The 17,159-nt window shown below is 41.4% G+C and overlaps 1 protein-coding gene across 1 annotated transcript in view; it reads right to left on the bottom strand.

Moving 5' to 3' along the window:
• The window catches only part of PPM1H (protein phosphatase, Mg2+/Mn2+ dependent 1H), a 143,452-nt gene that overhangs the window by 114,386 nt on the left and 11,907 nt on the right, over nucleotides 1–17,159 (bottom strand). The gene's annotated exons all lie outside the window — the stretch shown is intronic.

The raw sequence follows: 17,159 nt of genomic DNA, 5'->3' as shown, positions 1-17,159 counted from the left end.
GTGCACCAAGGCATTGCCCAGAACACCAGATGGCATGGCCCAAACCTCTCTCTCAGTCCAAAAAACTGTGGCATTCAGCTTGGAGCCCGTGCCATGTCACCACTCCACTCAGCAGCATGAACCACCTACAGCAAGAGCCTTGTGCCTGCAAGGCATCGCTGCTGACTTGGTTGCGCCAGTCGCCAGGCTGTCTCCCCATTTGTGTGCATCACCTTCGAGTTATTTTAACACATACCACATGTCCGCTCATTCTTTCCCCACTCTGCATTCACTTCCTTCCTCCTCTTCTCTCCCCAGTTCTTTAATGACAGCAAACCCAGCCTCCTCTCCCATCCAGCCTGCCTTGCAGGCTTGCAATAGCATTAACAGACTTAAGTTTTCAGCACCTCACCTCAGTCAGATCATTTCTAATTTTGATCCTATAGCTCTGCATCGTACTTCTCTGTGTCTTTCTGCTTTTGCTATTTCATCACACGTCTGTTGCCAGGCAAACTGCTTAACTTGTGCACGGCGATTTGAAACACAACCCCTCCACCCTCAAAAGTAAGCTGGGATAAACAGATGCAACTTTTTTGCAGCAAGACCTCTCTCTTCAGCTGGCACAGCACCTGCAAGGTACTACAGAGGAAGCCTTAAGGGAAGAACCAGTTCATCTGCCATTAAGAATAACAGATTGCAACAGCTCTGAAATACACTTTTTCCAGCACAAACTGGACAAAGCAATCCAGCAATCACCGGCCATCAACCCAGCTTGTGGATCAGTGCCACATAACAGCTGCTTGCTATGCTTGATGGCACCTTTCTGTCAGCCTCCACCACCGCTCATGGCCATCACGTTCCTTCCCATAGCCATCCCCCAAGCCTTGGACGCTACTGACCAAAGCAAGGCTTCCACAATCCACTCCATTTACCTCCTCCATCTGCAGCTGCCCAGTTTGCTTTTCTTTTTATTACTTACATCTACATATATTATTAGTTACTATGAACTATTTGTCTTCATTCTATTTTAGGAGAAACACAGCCCATTTCTTCTAGCAAACTCCCTCCCCCTCCTGTTCAGCTGTGTATAGCATCCCACAACCCTGGTCAGAGCTCTTGATCCATCTGAACAGGTGACATGAACCACATTCTGGGCTGGGTATGTGTCCTGTTTTCATCTGGACAGAGTTAATTTTTCTTCTTAGTAGCTAGAATAGCGCTGTGTTGTGGATTCAGTATGGGATCTGGTATGACAAGAATGCTGGTAATACACTGATGTTTTCAGTTGTTGCTTAGAGATCAAGGACTTTCCACCTCCGCGTGTCCTGCCCATGTGCAGGTGTACAGGAAGCTGGGAGGCAGCACGACCAGAGCACTGGACTCAAACTGGCCAGTGAAATATTCCATATCATGTAACGTTATACTCAGTATATAAAAGAGGGGCAGCAGGGAAGGAGATGTTCTGTCTCGCTTCTGGGATTGCAATTGCAGGATCTTGGTATTTCAGGATCATTAGCTGGGAACGGGCCGGGTATCAGTCAGTGGATGGTGAGCAGTCGCATTGTACATTACCCATTTGTACTTTCTATTATTGTTATTGTTTTATTTTATTACAGTTATTAAACTGCTTTTATCTCAACCTACAAGTCTCCCTTTACCCCTCCAGTTTCTTCCCCCATCCCCTGAGCAGGGGAAGGGTGAGTGAGCAGCTACATGGTGTTTTGCTGCCGACTGGGTTCAAACCACAACAGTACGGCTCACCCACAGATTCTGAAGCATCATTTCAAAACATATCTCCACTCTGACACAGCCAGATGTGCAGCAGAAAGAAAGAACACTTTCCAGCATGACTTTGACTTTAAAATCTCGCCTCCAACCCTGAAGTTTACCTGAAGTTTACTCCAGTACTTGACACTGGCCCCCAGGGGCTAACGCAGCCTCCACACACGTGGGGACCATGCAGGCACCCAGCCATTGCAGCCACACAACCTGGGGAGCCCAGAGCAGGGGCTCAGTCTCTTCAAGCCACGCTTCTCATCATCTTCTCTTGCTCCCTTTGGGCCTCCTATGTTCCCCACTACAACCACAGCACCAGTCTCCCCTATGAGCCTTTCCTGGTCACTGGCACCAACCATTAAGATTTTAGGCATGTTTTGTTGGTTTGCCTCCAATGAGTAGCTTTTCCTCTCACCAGTTCTCTGACCAAGCAATGCCAGGGCACGACACTTGGGCTGGACAGGGCCTTCCACCTTCTCCACCCCCGAGGAGAAAACCTCCCGTTCAGATCAAGGATAGCATTTATTTCAGCGGTAAGGACAAAGCATTGAGAGGGAAAATACCATTACACAACGGCACAGCCAACACATACACTTACCTTATCTGGAGGGTTTACAGCCCCCAATGGCCACACACCAGTCTTCAGCCACCCAGTATGGCTATGAGGGTGCCATCTGTCACCCAAATCCTCCCAAACACCTCCCAGTGCTGCTTTCCTTACACAGTCCTTTCCAAGTCAGTTGTGGCTCTTCTGGGCACAACTCAAGAGACTCTTTCTATCACTTTTACTAAAACAAGAGAGATCTAAGGACAAAACAAAAATGGTGGGCTTCTGACTTTCTAAAGACAACCACAATTAGCCCTTCAGCAACACAACACACCCCATGTTCACACACCAAATGGCATGCTGTGCTACCAGACTGTAATTCAGCATGCACAGCAGACTGGTTTCAAGTCCACACTGCAAAATACACCACCCCAACAACAGGGAAGGTCCCTAAAGAACAAGAACAGCCTCACATGAGCCCAGCCAGTGACACCAGACAGAGCATTGCTTGTGGAACAATTCACATTACATGCCTGTATAGCTTTGAGACTTTAATATTAGGCCACATACATCCTTTTCCAAATTCATCATTAAACACTCACTTTATAATACCAATCCATTAGGAAAAAAAATGTAGAAGGAAAAAAAAAGAAACATTGAGGATTAATGTACAGTGACCAGAACAGATGCTACCACATGTACAAATCACTTTTTTTCCTGTGATGATTTTTCAGGTAATACAGGTATAAAATATTTAATCCCAGGTTTCCTCACGTTAATAAAATTTTTACTTGCATGGATCAAAGTGATAAATACATACCTAGAGAATTATTTTCTCCTATTTGAAAATCAAACCACCTTTACACCAAACTAATGAGAAAAGAGAGATACATTATTTCAGAACCTCCCCTTCCAATTCATGTATATTTGAAAAGACTCACATTCTTGAACAGCTTAACCAACTTCAACAGTAGGTAACCATTCATATGAACAATCAGTATTTCATCTGGATTGGAAGCTGAGATACCTCAGTTTATCAGAAGAAAAACACTAGTCCCTCAATCCCTAAAAGGTCATATCCCAGCTCTTTTGTGTGGCGGCACACAGCAACACTTTTGTGTTTGATCATACGCCAACTCAATTCCACTGGTGTAAGTGAATTTTTAAGAGGCAGCATTAGACTTGCAGCTTTCCTGAAATTTAGAGTTCCCATGAATGTCATATTCTGCTGGAGGAGATAAGATTTAACCTAACATCCCTGATGTCCAGACTTCGAAGGAAGACTGGCAGCATTAAACTTTCAAATCCTTACTACTACGCTACATTAGATGATGGATGTCATCACCTTTGGTGAACTTTGATAAAAAGACTAGCATGGACAGTATGGATTTTAGTGCATGTTTTGTTAGCTTGTTTTTAAATATCTAAAGGTGCTAGGTACTGCATGGGAAATTTGATTTTGGAACCAACTGAAGCATCAGTGTTTAAAATCATATACATGACCCAGAACAAGTACTACAATTAAAAAGAAAAAACACCCGTAGCAAAACTGTTCAGACTTCTAGTTAGCTGGTGTCTGAGTTCAGAAATAAGTATTCCAAACAACATTTCGGAACATAAAGTATTTTAAGAGAAGTAATTATAAGCAATGATCACTAACTTTTTACTTCTGCGAGTTGGTTTGGTTTTGTTTTTTTTCCTTTCTGTAACTTAACTTCTAAATTTTTTATCAGGAAGAGAAGGGGAAGGGGAGAGCAGTCTCTGCATTTTCTTAACACCATAAAACAAACTAGGACACAAAACAGGTACTCTTTCCTCCTTATCTTGTAGCATATAAAGCATCTTTTCACTTAGAACCACAGAAATCCTATAATCAATACTTTTAAATGCGCAGTGTACCAAGTTATAAAAAGAATTCCATTAACAATAGATTACGCTTCAGCATAATACTAAAAAAGCATATTTCCAATAAGTTTTATTTCTTCCCTGTGATATCAGCTGGCCCTTGCTTTAACATATCAATAATTAGGAACTGGGACATTAATGCTCCTGTGAAGGTCAATAAATGGCTTCATAGTCTCCTCTGCATTTCAGAAGACTGGAATGATACCAGAAGAGCTAATGAAACTTGGTTTCTCACATCCTTCTGACACTTGAAGCACAGTAACACTTCACCTGTCTCTGTCCCAGCTATCATCGCAGCCCCTGTGTCCTTCCCTTCTCTTATGGAACAACACTTAACCTTCCGAGATTATTTCCAGCTCCTTCTGCACATCCTTCCTTGCAGGAGAACAGTCAGCTTGTGTTATGCCCCTTTTCCAGCTAAGCATGTGCTGACTCACTCACTGCCCAATATGCCTGTCCTGACTGTCAATCAGGCCTGGACAAAGAGAACAGATAAATCACAATATTTTCAAGAACTCTGAGTATTCAACTTAGAACCCATCTCCTTGGATAAGTTCAGCTGAAATTTTCCTCTACAAAACTTCAAGCCATTGACTGACCCCTGAGACAAAGAATAAACAAGTCCTTGAAATCACTGAGTTTCATCTTGCCCATAAGGTCATGTAGGGGTTTTTTGTTTGCTTTGTAAGATCAGTTTAATTTTAATACAGACTTTGAAACAGGCCAAGGATACTTACTACACCTGGATCTTTTCACTCCATTTATGGTATTTCCAACCCCAGTTATCTAAAGTAAGATAACGGGAAGAAAGACTGATGATGAAAATATTGGTCTTTACAATGACAACACAAAGGTAAGACTAAGCACAGCAGGTGATTTAAAAGGTCACCCCTGCCTTGAGCCAGCTGTCCTGAAAGGTTCCCCTCTGTCCTCCAGCACATGTAAGGTCTCCCAATAGATGACTGGATTGGTCTGTCATATCTTGATGGAAGCTTGTTTTAAAACATGCGTGTATCTATATATACAAATACACATATACAGATATTCACACACAGATATATATCTATAAATATATAATTACACTTAAATATATAGATACATATTTAGAGAGAGGGACACACACAAGACGCAGATATCCCTACACATTGTTTCTCACAGGGGACCATTGCTTGCTTTATACACGAAATTTATCAAGCTTTTCTTTTCACTGCTCATGTTACCAAATGACATATATATATATTAAACTAAAATAAGGAACAAGAAATTCTATTAATAAAGTCACCTCATAATTAAGTATTTATGTATATACTGCAGAGAGCTGGTAGATATTTTATAGCTCCTTGGGGGCTGAATGAAATGAAATCAAAGGGAGAAATAAACGTGGTGACGCAAACACACCTTTAATTAATCAGAATTAAACAAAATACAAGTCAGTGTTCTTCTAGCAGTCAAATCAGCACCAGAGTAAATGTGAAGATATGGAAATAACCCAACAGAAATAGAAATGGTCCAAGTACAGGTACCCCGTAATTAAAATGTTTTATTCAAGGCTGTAAACTGCCAAAGATAAGCTTTGGCAGAATCCTTTTGGGTATTCTGCAGTCCAGCTGTGAGAAACCATCTTCAAGAACCGCATTTAAATCTCAGCCTTGCTAGTCTGCAACTGTGGGCTGCTGCTCCTCTGAAGTGGGAAGGCTGCCCTTTTGCAAGTGGCAACGCTGCAAGCATCGCTGCCACCACATCACTCCCCAGCTGCTTCTCCAGGGCTATTCTACAACTCGGGCTTTTACAATTCCATCACCAGGCACAAGGACTACATAGCACACCTTTTGTATGCAGGCACACAGCATTTGGGGGTTCAGCCACGGCCCAACTAATTGGTTACCTGCTTAAATACAACCCCATCTGAGATAATCTTTTCTAAATGGGTGAAAGTGCAGAGCATCTCCATAGCTACTAGTAAGGCTGTCACAATCTTTAATCAGAGCAGAGTAAGCTACACCGAGTAATTACACTTGAAAGACTTCAGCCAAGTGCTATAACCAATACAGCCAATTGATATGAAAATAGTTTTATTTATTAATGCAGGTATTCTAAAAAGTGTATTTACAAAAAGTTCTGAAGCCAGAAAAGAGAAGTTAATTATCTAGTCAGACTTCTAATCTACCAGAGATCCTTATACGTGACTGAAATATCTCAGGATCAACATCAGCCATTTGTGTTTGTGGAAACATTTGGTGTTTCTGGAGTATTTGCTTGTCAAGTTAGGACCGCAAGATAGTTGCTTTACCCATTTCCCTGACAGAGCTTTGAATTACCCACCACCCCACAAAAGATTTGTGCTTTATTTCTCATTTGAGTTTACAGTTTTAGCTCCCAGGCCTCAGTTCTTTTTCTGCTTTTCTTCACTAGATAAAAGAGTTCCTTCATAATGCATTTTTCCCAGAAGTAGCTTCATAAATCTACTCATTTCTCAGCCTTTTTTTTTTTTTTTTTTTTTTTTATGTCAACTAGACAGATTATATCCAAATCTCCTGCTGTAAGGCACTTTGTCCATCTTTGGAATAACTTCCACAGTCCTCTTTTTCAGCCTGCAGCTCTTCCAACACCCTTTAAAGGATGCTGACACTAGAACATCGCCCAGCAACCCTGCAATGTGATATGTGGAAGCAAATCCACCCTACAGTTTGGGCATGTTACAGATGTAACAAAGAGATACGGCCAGGTTGCCTGTAAAGCACAGGGTGTCTTAGACATCTCAACTTAAAAGCAAGACCCAAACTATCAAAACCCCAAAGCCTTTAGCTCTGCCCACTTAGGCTGAGCAGTGATTCATCTCTAAAACCTTCTGCATTGTCTCCACTTTTGCTCTCTCCTCTTTCAGAGCACACCAGCTTGATGACTTCATGCTTCTGGAGAGCTTATAAGTCTCCATTGGAAGTGATTTGCTCTGTCCTGCACCTGCTCCCATTGGGTATGTCCCTGTAGCTATCCTTTCTCATCCCAATAAACACGATGGCCACCCTGAATTTTGTCAAGGTGACCGAGTGGTTTGTGACTTCAAACTACAGTATTAAATAATGTGTCTGTATTCTGCAACCTGGAAATTTCAAAAATGCGGAAGAAACCCTGTAAACTAAATTGTATTATTTTAATAAACTCCCTTTGCTAACTGCAGTTTCTGCAGATTTATAAACCAATTTGGCAGCAACTCCACTGACAGCATTGCTACACAACAACAATTACCAAAGCAGGAAATGCTCAATAATATGGAAATAATTCATTGTCATTACAGATACTTATCTTTCATATGAAGATAGTGATGCTTCTTTTTACCCTTAATATACCAAACAGAAAAACAAGAAACCTTCACACCAAAGAAAGGAACTGCGTGAAATTCTCCACACAGTACTCCCCACTGCTGGCAAATGCCACCAGGGAGTCAGGGAACCGAACCTCCAAGGCACCCTTTGGGAGCAGCTGCCAGACTTGACTGACTCGACTATTCAATCCTGAAATAAAGGGCAATTCTGCAAAGCAGGTACCTTGCCTTTAGGGACCCAAAGAGATACAAAGGCCAAATTCAGCTCTGCAACAAAGCATCTGCAATAGTCTTGCATTAGCGACAGTGATGTTCTCACAACGCCACAGGGTTTTACTTCTTATTTTTTAAACAGACTATTTAGTACATTGAAACCTTTATATAAAATGATCACTCAGTCACTCAATTACTTAAGGGAATTCTGTAGTTTTTACAGCATTTTTAATTACTCCCTATAAGAAAGGCCCAAATTATATCTAAGTGACAGTTTGACAAAATCTCTTAAGAAACAAGACTTCTCAAGTGCTAAATCTGTATCAAAGCTTTCTCATCTGCAAGAATAGGTCAGAAGTAAAAAGACATCATAAGGATTTTCACCAGGCCCAAACCGTGGAGGCCGTGGAAGATGATACAGTGTTTGTCTGTAGCAGGAAAATCATAATGTATCTCTACTTAGAATATGTATGTCTGCCTATTTGCTCTAGATGCATGTATAATCAACCCTCATATAAATTAGAAAACATATGAAGGATTAAACATCAATTGCCTGTCCTCCTACACTTCCCATCCCTCTGCCAGGTCCTGAGAAAAACAGAAGGCATGGTAGCAATGGTTGGAAACAGACTCTGAAATTGGAATAAAAGAGAAAAATACCCATTTTTTTTTTGTAGCAGAAGCAGAACCTGCAAGCACCACATTAGTGTTTCACTTTCAACAAATTCACTGTATTCTGAAATTAGGAAATTCTGATGGTTTTAAAAGGAACTTAAAGATGCAGTATAAATAAGGATCATTAAAATCTGGAGATGTGACAATTACATTTGACAATGGAAATTACAGTATTATGCAAAGAATTGTTTTAATATTACTCAAGCATCCCACATATTATAACTATTTCTGGGTGACTAGGAGAGTTTCACAAAATCTCTAAGTGTAATCTTTTGCTAGCTTCACCATCTGGGAGTGCACAGACAGCATTTAATCCTACTGGCTTTTTTCCAAAAGACTTCTGTAAGTCTGTGTTATGCCTTTCTTTTAACAATCAAATGAGGGGGTTATTTCATTTTTTTGATTGTGGCTTAAAATAGCCCACTACCAAAATAATATTAAGGAGCTCATGTCTCTAGATAGCAATAGCATCTTTTATGAGACTGACTGACAGCTGAAACTTTGCCCAATGTTTCCACTCAGGTATGCACAAACTTCTTCAGAAATGAACAAATGTAGAAAACTTCAAACAAAATGCAGATAAATCATAAAGCAACAAGTTGCTGGTAGAACATGGGCCATGTCATTTGACAAGAAGGGCACTAGCTGGCGAGACATTGGGAGAAAGGGCACACTCGGAACAACTGGGGTGAAGCAGGAGAGCAGGGTATAATTACAAGCCAGCTCATAAAGTCATTATACATGTCTAGGGATATCCCTACCATTATGCATATGTGTATCTCTACCATTATCTATTATGCATATCCAGGAGAGTTACAGCAAGTTTGATTTCCCAAGTTCATCTCTGTAAAGCTTGTGTTTGTATGTTTTGTACTGGATTTTTAGGGGGTTTGTTTAAAAATAACTTGGATCAAGGCCAGGAAGATGATAGGAAGATACAAAAGATGTTTGCTGCTGAAAACGGTGTCCCAGCCCTCTACCAACTGTCTGCAGGAAAGCATGTGGAAGCACCTGGGTGTAGTGTCACCCACAGAATTCCCATGATGGCACTCCTGCTCTGGACAAAGTCTACTCTATTGAAAGCATACACAGGCTTCGGGAATTCCTACAGCTCTGTCATTCAAAACATTTATTATAAACACGTGCTATTTTGGCATAGTGTGGTTTCAGCTGGGTGGGGTTTTTTTGGTTGGTTGGTCGCTTTGGTTTTGGGATTTTTTTAAGTCCATTGGAATTTTGTTCCTTGTGAAGACTTTGCTAAGGCTGATGGCTATTCTGAAGGCTCAAGTGAGGGCAGAAAAGAAACGTGGGTTCAGGAATGAAAAAATTTCTTTTCTTGGTCTTCCAGTTTTGATTCTAAAATACCCACCGATCTATTGTGGTCACAGAATAGGATGGTAAATAAGGGGATGAATAATTAATGAGAATTGTTTCAAATGTTTGGGGAGACATGGGCACAGTTTGTCAAGAGAAACAACAAAGAGTGTTCTTCAGATGAAAGAGGGCTCTCCCTAGAGACGCTGGCACCTGAGTTGCATACAACACTTTGACGATGTGTTTCAGATGCCTGCTGGTTCTGTGGATGAGGGTTTCTTGGTCTGTGGGCAGGACCTCAGAAGTTTGGCAAGGTCTGAGGAATCAAATTGTGATGACAACTTCTTGTCCCCTAACACTCCACTGGTCAAATGGACAACACAGCCACACTGGACATCACAGACTGCGAGCTGGCAGAGGAAAATAGTAATAATGCCTCTCTTTAGATATAACTCTTCCTTTTCATGATAATTTGCCACACAATTAATTAAAAGGATCAATGATCACAGAGAAACATAATTCACAAAATATACCTGTTGCACTGCAAGATTAGTCCAGCTGAAAAGCAGATCAACGTGGCGTTTTTATCTCAAACAGTACTTAAGTAAAGAGTGGCAGTACTCTTAGATAAGGATATAATTAGAAGTTTTCCATTTCATGCCACTGTTGCAAACAAACAGCGGGGGATTTCAAGTGAGCAATTTGATGAGAAGGGCCAAAGTAATAGGCAAAAGAAAACAAAACACGCTCAAGAACAAAACTTCCTCCCGGCAGCCTGCTGGGCACACTGAATAAGGAAAGGCTTTGTTTCAGAGAAAGGTCATGGGTTTGTTTTCTTTAAAAACCTGTCTAAAATGGCTTTCCTCAAAACATCATCTAACAGGTCATTACCAACACATACAGATGAAACCTGTACTCTCAGCTGTCGCACACACTCCCCAGCTGCTAACACCAGGTAAGGCAGCTGCTCACACATGAAGCCTGTACTTGTAATAGGGCAACACTAGTAATGGTCCTAGACTTCAAGCAGTTGTCAAATTCTTATTTTCAGATTTCTAGACCAAATTCCTATTCAGAGCTGACCAAGGGGAAACATATTTCCCTAAGGACCTTGTCAGACTACTCTGTCATTCGGTGGCCACATTTCACTCTTCTGCAATATGAAGTGCACCCATGAAACATGGGGGAAGAGATGGCTAAGAAGTCAGCTTTGTAGTCACATCACCCCTTCACGCTGGAAGGAGATCTGAAGACATTCAACATGCTGCATGGAGAGACTGTGAGAAGCCAATGCTTTCCATAGCAAATCCTTCTTCACGTCAGCTGCTGACTACCACAGACAGGTCCGGTCCCTCCCCTCCACAGCCCTGCTACCACTCCCTCTCTTGATGTCAAAAATTAACATCGCTGCTGCAAAATGAAAGCTTTTCTAGCTCTGAATCTCCCATTGCTGCAGGGCAGCAGAGCACCAGGTGAACAGACACAGGAAGGAGTGAGGACCTTTCCTATAACCCATCCAAAGCTGATCAAGTCCTGTGAAAAGGTTATGCACACCTTACACAGCTACCTGGAAGTGTATTATTTCCTACATCTCAGGTATTTGTTGAGATTTCACACTGCTTCCTAAAACGTCTTGTAACTTCCATCTCACTTTTGAGTCTCCAATCACACTTCCTCCCATATCCCCATAGATTTACTTTTTACATAGCTAAATGCACACCGCTTACCAGGTTTACTTTTTATTTGATTCTCAGCAGATTTCGCTGAAGAATACTGCATAAGTTCTTATCTGCAGATATGCATAATGCCTGCTTCACTGTTTCAGACATAGGAGAATAATAGCTCACAAATGTTCTAGCAGCAGTGTTCCCAAACAAGCTTACTTTGTGCCTCCTGTATGAAAACCTCCATCTCTGTCTACATATTCACAAACATCCTTTTAATTTTGGTTAAGAAAAGCTCTCCTGCAAAATGCTACGTTAGCTCTGTATATGACTTACACCCCTCACTATGCTGCATCTCACACTGGTGAGAGCACCAGGTGCTTTTGTACTGCAAGTACCTTTCTCTGTGTTGAGAACAAATCCTACATGTTCCACATTACTTGTGAGTATGACTGTAGGTATTTTGGTTCTTTCAGGTCTTGTTTAAACCCTCACATGGGAAACAATTTCCAAAATCCATTCTTATTTTCAAAGTCAAGACCACCTTGCTGCTCCTCCAGATTGAGTTATTAGTTCAATGACTCTTTATGACTAATCTATTTGCTACTCACAGATCTTTTGTGCCTTATAACCTGCCCGTAACAATGCTCAACTGTTTACTGTAACAGTATGTTCACTTGATTATTGTGAAGTCTTTTCCAAACAGTATTCCTGCAATGCTGGGGAAGGTAGTATAGAGCCCCACATCCCACTCCCCCACCCCTCCCCATCTATGATGCTTCTGGAGGGCTGGGACTCTCCACCGGAGATCCAGAAAGAGAGGAAAAAATGGATAGGTATTCTATTTCTTATTATATTTCTGCATATATTTCTTATGCTTTTTTGTTTCAGGAATGTGGGCTAAAATATTACACAAGAACTGAAAGATGAAGAATAAGATATTACATGACACCAACGGCCAGTCAAAACTATTTTTCTTCTTGGTGAGGCAGACTTTCACAGTTCTTAGCTGGGAAAAAGCTCTTTCTTTAGAATACCATAAAATAAGCATATCTACTCTTGAACAAAAAAAGTTGCTTTCTGCAGTACTTAAATATGGACTCCTAAAACGAAAAGTCTCCTCATCCCTAACAGGTTTTGTTTTAAAGGGAATTTTCTCCCCATGCAGACAATCTACATACCACTTTTTGGTATCGTTTGTGCTGCCACTTTAAATTTCCATTGCAGTCTCCATCGAAGGGCCTTCTCTCACATTTTGTTATTTCCTTTGTGTACTGGCTTTAGCTGGGATAGAGTTAAGTTTCTTCATAGTAGCTTGTATGGGGCTATGTTTTAGATTTGGGCTGAAAACAGTGTTGAAAATACAAGGGTGTTTTCCTTATTGCTGAGCAGTGCTTACACAGCAGCAAGGCCTCTTCTGCTTCTCACCCCACCAGTGAGTAGGCTGAGGGTGCACAAGAAGTTGGAAGGAGACACAGGGGGACAGTTAACCCCAACTGACCAAGAAGATATTCCAGACCATATGATATTGAGCTCAGCAATAAAAGCTGGGGCAAGAAGGAGGAAGTGGGTGGTGCTCCGAGTGATGGCATTTGTCTTCCCAAGTATTTAATACGATGGAGCCCTGCTTTCCTGGAGATGGAAGAACACCTGCCTGCTGATGGGAAGGAGTGAATGAATTCCCTATTCTGCTTTGCTTGCATGCATAACTTTTGCTTTACCTATTAAACTCTCTTTATCTCAATCCATGAGTTTTCTCACTTTTACCCTTCGGATTCTCTCCCTCATCCCACATGAGGCTGAGTAAGCAAGTGGCTGGGGGGGTCTTAGTTGCTGGCTGGGGTTAAACCACAACACACTGGATTGATTATCATTCCAAACAACAAAAACCCCACACTTTTGGAAGAATTTTCTCAGCAGCTCAGTTTGTGCCCCACTAATTGCATTGCTATCTGCTGCAGAGGTGAGTCTGGGTATTCCAGGTGGAAGTGTGAGAAATACCAGGTTAATTCAGGAATAAGCCCAACCATAGCAGAGTGATCCCCTTAATGCCCAGTAGAGACCTCTGTCATGCATCAAAGCACGAGGGGTTCTCTCTTCTTTATTTTAAAGAAAAAGGGGAGAAAATACAAATACTCTGGGTTTTCATGACACCTATCTCTAATTTTAAATATCTTTAGATCCAAGGTCTCAGGACCTCCTGAAACAGAAGACTGACCTACAGTTGTGAAAGGCTTCTTTGGTATGTCCTCATGAAATGAATTCTGCCCATATACTCTAAATTACAGAGGGAAGCATTATCTTTTACCACTGTTTACAGCCTTTCATTTTCTGTCATAGGGGTTTCTATTCCTTTTAAACTTTTCCCCCACTACAAAAATATTTAGCCTGCCTTCAGTGTACTCTCTCCTGGTTTTGTAGGCTTCATTTTTGTTCCCTCTCTTTCAATTCCCCTGTTTCCTACTTGTTTTTTTTTTTTTTTTCATAATCATTACACCTCCTCTTTAGCTTTGCCCATAATTAAAGGTGAACAGCATCTTCTCAACCATGTTTTAAATGGATTTTTACAGAGGCAATCCACCTTCCACTATCACATCCCACTTCCTTTGTGTACTAACACTTTCTTTGACTTTTTGACTACGCACAGAGCAACCATTTTGGGATGCTCTCCAGAAGGATACTAGAGGGGTTACATTATATTCAAAACATATACCTGTGTAACACCAGTTCAAATTATCCTTGCCAAACACCACTACCTTTCTCCAAGATTAAATCCATCTAATTACTCATCTAGTGTTTCCAGGTTCTCCAGGGAATATGATACAATTTCGAAGGGGAAAGAAGAACGAAAACTTCCGCTTCAATTATTTGATAGTGGGGAGAAATTTGAGGGTTTTGTTGTTGTTGTCTTAAAAGGCACTCATTTATTTGATAGCCTAAAGAAGTCTTCTGGCCTTAGACAGAGCTGTGAGGGAACACAGCAGTTATACCACATACCAAAATGTCAGGATTGTAAACAAGTACAAGAGAGGTAGTGTAGCTTATGCTGAAATTAAACTAAGTGATAGTTTTATTTGTAAACAAGGCAGTCCCACACAACCTCTCAAAACAGCAGCTTGAATAAGCCCAAAAGTTTATAGAATTAGTATTGCAGCATGTTATCACTACAGCATCATCTCTCTCGCCCTTCCCAAACATTTAAACTACTGTGACAGGACCGATACCTGAGGCTGACTCAACACAGGAGACAAAAGTGAATAATACTCCTTTTCAGTGAATTGCTCCCACCTTGCAGTCCTTTTGGGAGCTGAATCAAAAAGCTGTGTGACAGCTTAGGTCAGGCAGCCCTACCAGCAGGGCCTGCGCCATCCCTCCCTTCCCTGTGTCTCTTGGGGCAGCTGCCCCCGGGACCTCCCTGCCTGGGGTCCTGATGCCACCACTGCCATGCTGGTAGGAAAGGGAACAAGAGGAGGGGGAACCTGATGGGAAGAAAAGAGAAAGCCTCAATTCACACACCTTCTCTAAATTGCAGGATCTTAACTTTGCTGCGCAAACAAAAAAGCAACAAGTTCGGTCCTCAGACCTTATCTCTCTCCCGAGCCGTTCACTCCAGAGGGTTCAAGCAGCATTTGACTCCAAGACCAGCCACACTTATTTCCAGTTTCTTCCACAAACAAACAATATTTGAACAAGGTATTTTTCTGCCTTCTCCCTCTTCTCCCCTGAAAACAGAAAACAGGACGAGCCTGTGAGAGCAATGCTTCCTCCCCCCCAAACGGGCCACAGGGAGCACGGAACCTGCAAGCACAGCCAGTCTGCTATGAGCAACTGATGTCATTGAAAGACCTTGATCTCAGGTTGCACTTTGCCTTTCACACAAGAAGAAGATGCCTTTTGTCCCCAAAGCAGTGTGTTCTTTGTGTTCATACACAGGAGCAGGCCACGGTATGCTCCACTCCTGTCAGAGGGTCCTGCCTCTGCCCCCTCTCTCCAGCAGCCAACAGCATTTCTAACACTCCACACTAGCGCTGCCACAGAAGCTAGTGTTTTCGTTCCCTTAGCACTAAAAGGAAAAACAAGTGCCTCAATGGAGAAAAAAAGTCCCCAGATAATTCACTTCAGGCAGAAGCTGTGGCTTTTATTAGCGATAGCTCTGTCCCTGGTCCACATTAAACCAACCACACCATCATCTTCAACAGCAGCAGCAACGTCTCAGCAAATAACAAGATCCCAGCGTAAACCTTTGGGCCTACAAAGCCCTGAAGAGCAATTTGCAGTATATGTGTAAATTGTTCTTTGCTTGTGTTTATACATACACCTAGATACCTGACAGGATTATGCTCATTTTGTGCTTCCATTTACACGCTCTTGGTTTCAGATTTCTAAATTAGGCAGTGCAACAAAAACTAGAAACTCACTGCTGGCTATGAGAGTTTCTTTTTCTCTTGATTCCAGTTTTTCTCAAAGACAATTGAGCTGAGTATCAAAATAATTCCCTGTCCCCTCCATGAAAGCACTTCACAGAACTAGCCTACGATTTAGGAATCAGACACTGTTCTAAAACCAAGCAAGAATGGGATTACAGCTAATCACATTAGCCTATAACTTTTTCCCCCTCTAAAAGCAGGATTAAAGGCAATGGCAGGGAACTTTCCACATTCCCACACACCAGCTGCATTCTTCCAGACTCGGCTTGCTGAAGGGCTAATAGAATTACCATCCACAGACCCAGGATTTTCAGGGATTACTGTGGAGAGGCTGCCGAAGGAACTCACTGGGCTATAATTCATGGTTTTGCACTACTAGAGAGGGACAGAGAGACCTTAGAATGACATTGAGAAGCATGCCAGGGGGAATCCCAGCCTGAAGAAGTTGTCATCTACATTTTGCAAGGACTGTGGAGACACTGATCTTAATTAAAATTTATTTAGAAGAATAAAGAAATGAACTGAAAGCCCAGGACTGGAGATGGGATTAACAAGAGAGGCGGCAAGGTAAGGGAGAGGGAATCACCCTCTAAATCTGATGTTGATGTACGGTTAATTTTTAAAAATATCAGTTTAACGCCTTAACAATTTCTGTATTATGGTTAAGAGCATAGGTGACTGATTTCTCACCTTCAAATGACACATGAAAATGTCTGAAGAACAACTTTTTTTTTGTGTGAAGGATGGGTGAAAAAAATCTATTTATATTCTGCAAACAGAAATCACTCATTTTAGACCAACTACCCACAAAACTTTGACCTATGCGATGATAAAAGCAACAGTATTCACTGAGGTTAGCTTTATGATGAGCATTTTCCATTTTGAACTGCCTAATCAAATACCTGAATCTAAAGGCATACTCCAGCACCAGCACCACCACACATACAATACAGGCTTCACTGTACGACTCTTAAAACGTCTAAAGGATAAACACTGCAAGTTTGAACTTAGATCAAGTCCTTTGAAAGAAATGGGAAAAATAAAACACCTTTTAATTTCCTTTTGCAGTCAAAACACCTACAAAGAAGTTCAGCAAAGAGAAAAAAAGAACTAGTTCAATCAAATCTAATTTCTACTTCAAAATTTAGCATTCACTTGTGAAACAAAGACCCTTAATACAGATTTGGAATAAAAAGCACTTTCTCCAAAATGCTGTTTTAAAAAACACTTATAACCAGCAATTTAAGGAACCTAGTTTTACTGCACAGGCTTCTGCAAAGCATCATATACTGCTGAACAAATAAAAAAAAAAAAAAAAACAAGACTTGCACTCAGCC

The sequence above is a fragment of the Tyto alba genome, unplaced genomic scaffold (assembly GCF_018691265.1).
Source record: "Tyto alba isolate M040663 unplaced genomic scaffold, T.alba_DEE_v4.0 Super-Scaffold_2, whole genome shotgun sequence".
NCBI lineage: Eukaryota > Metazoa > Chordata > Aves > Strigiformes > Tytonidae > Tyto > Tyto alba.
This window is presented reverse-complemented; position numbering and strand designations above follow the sequence as displayed.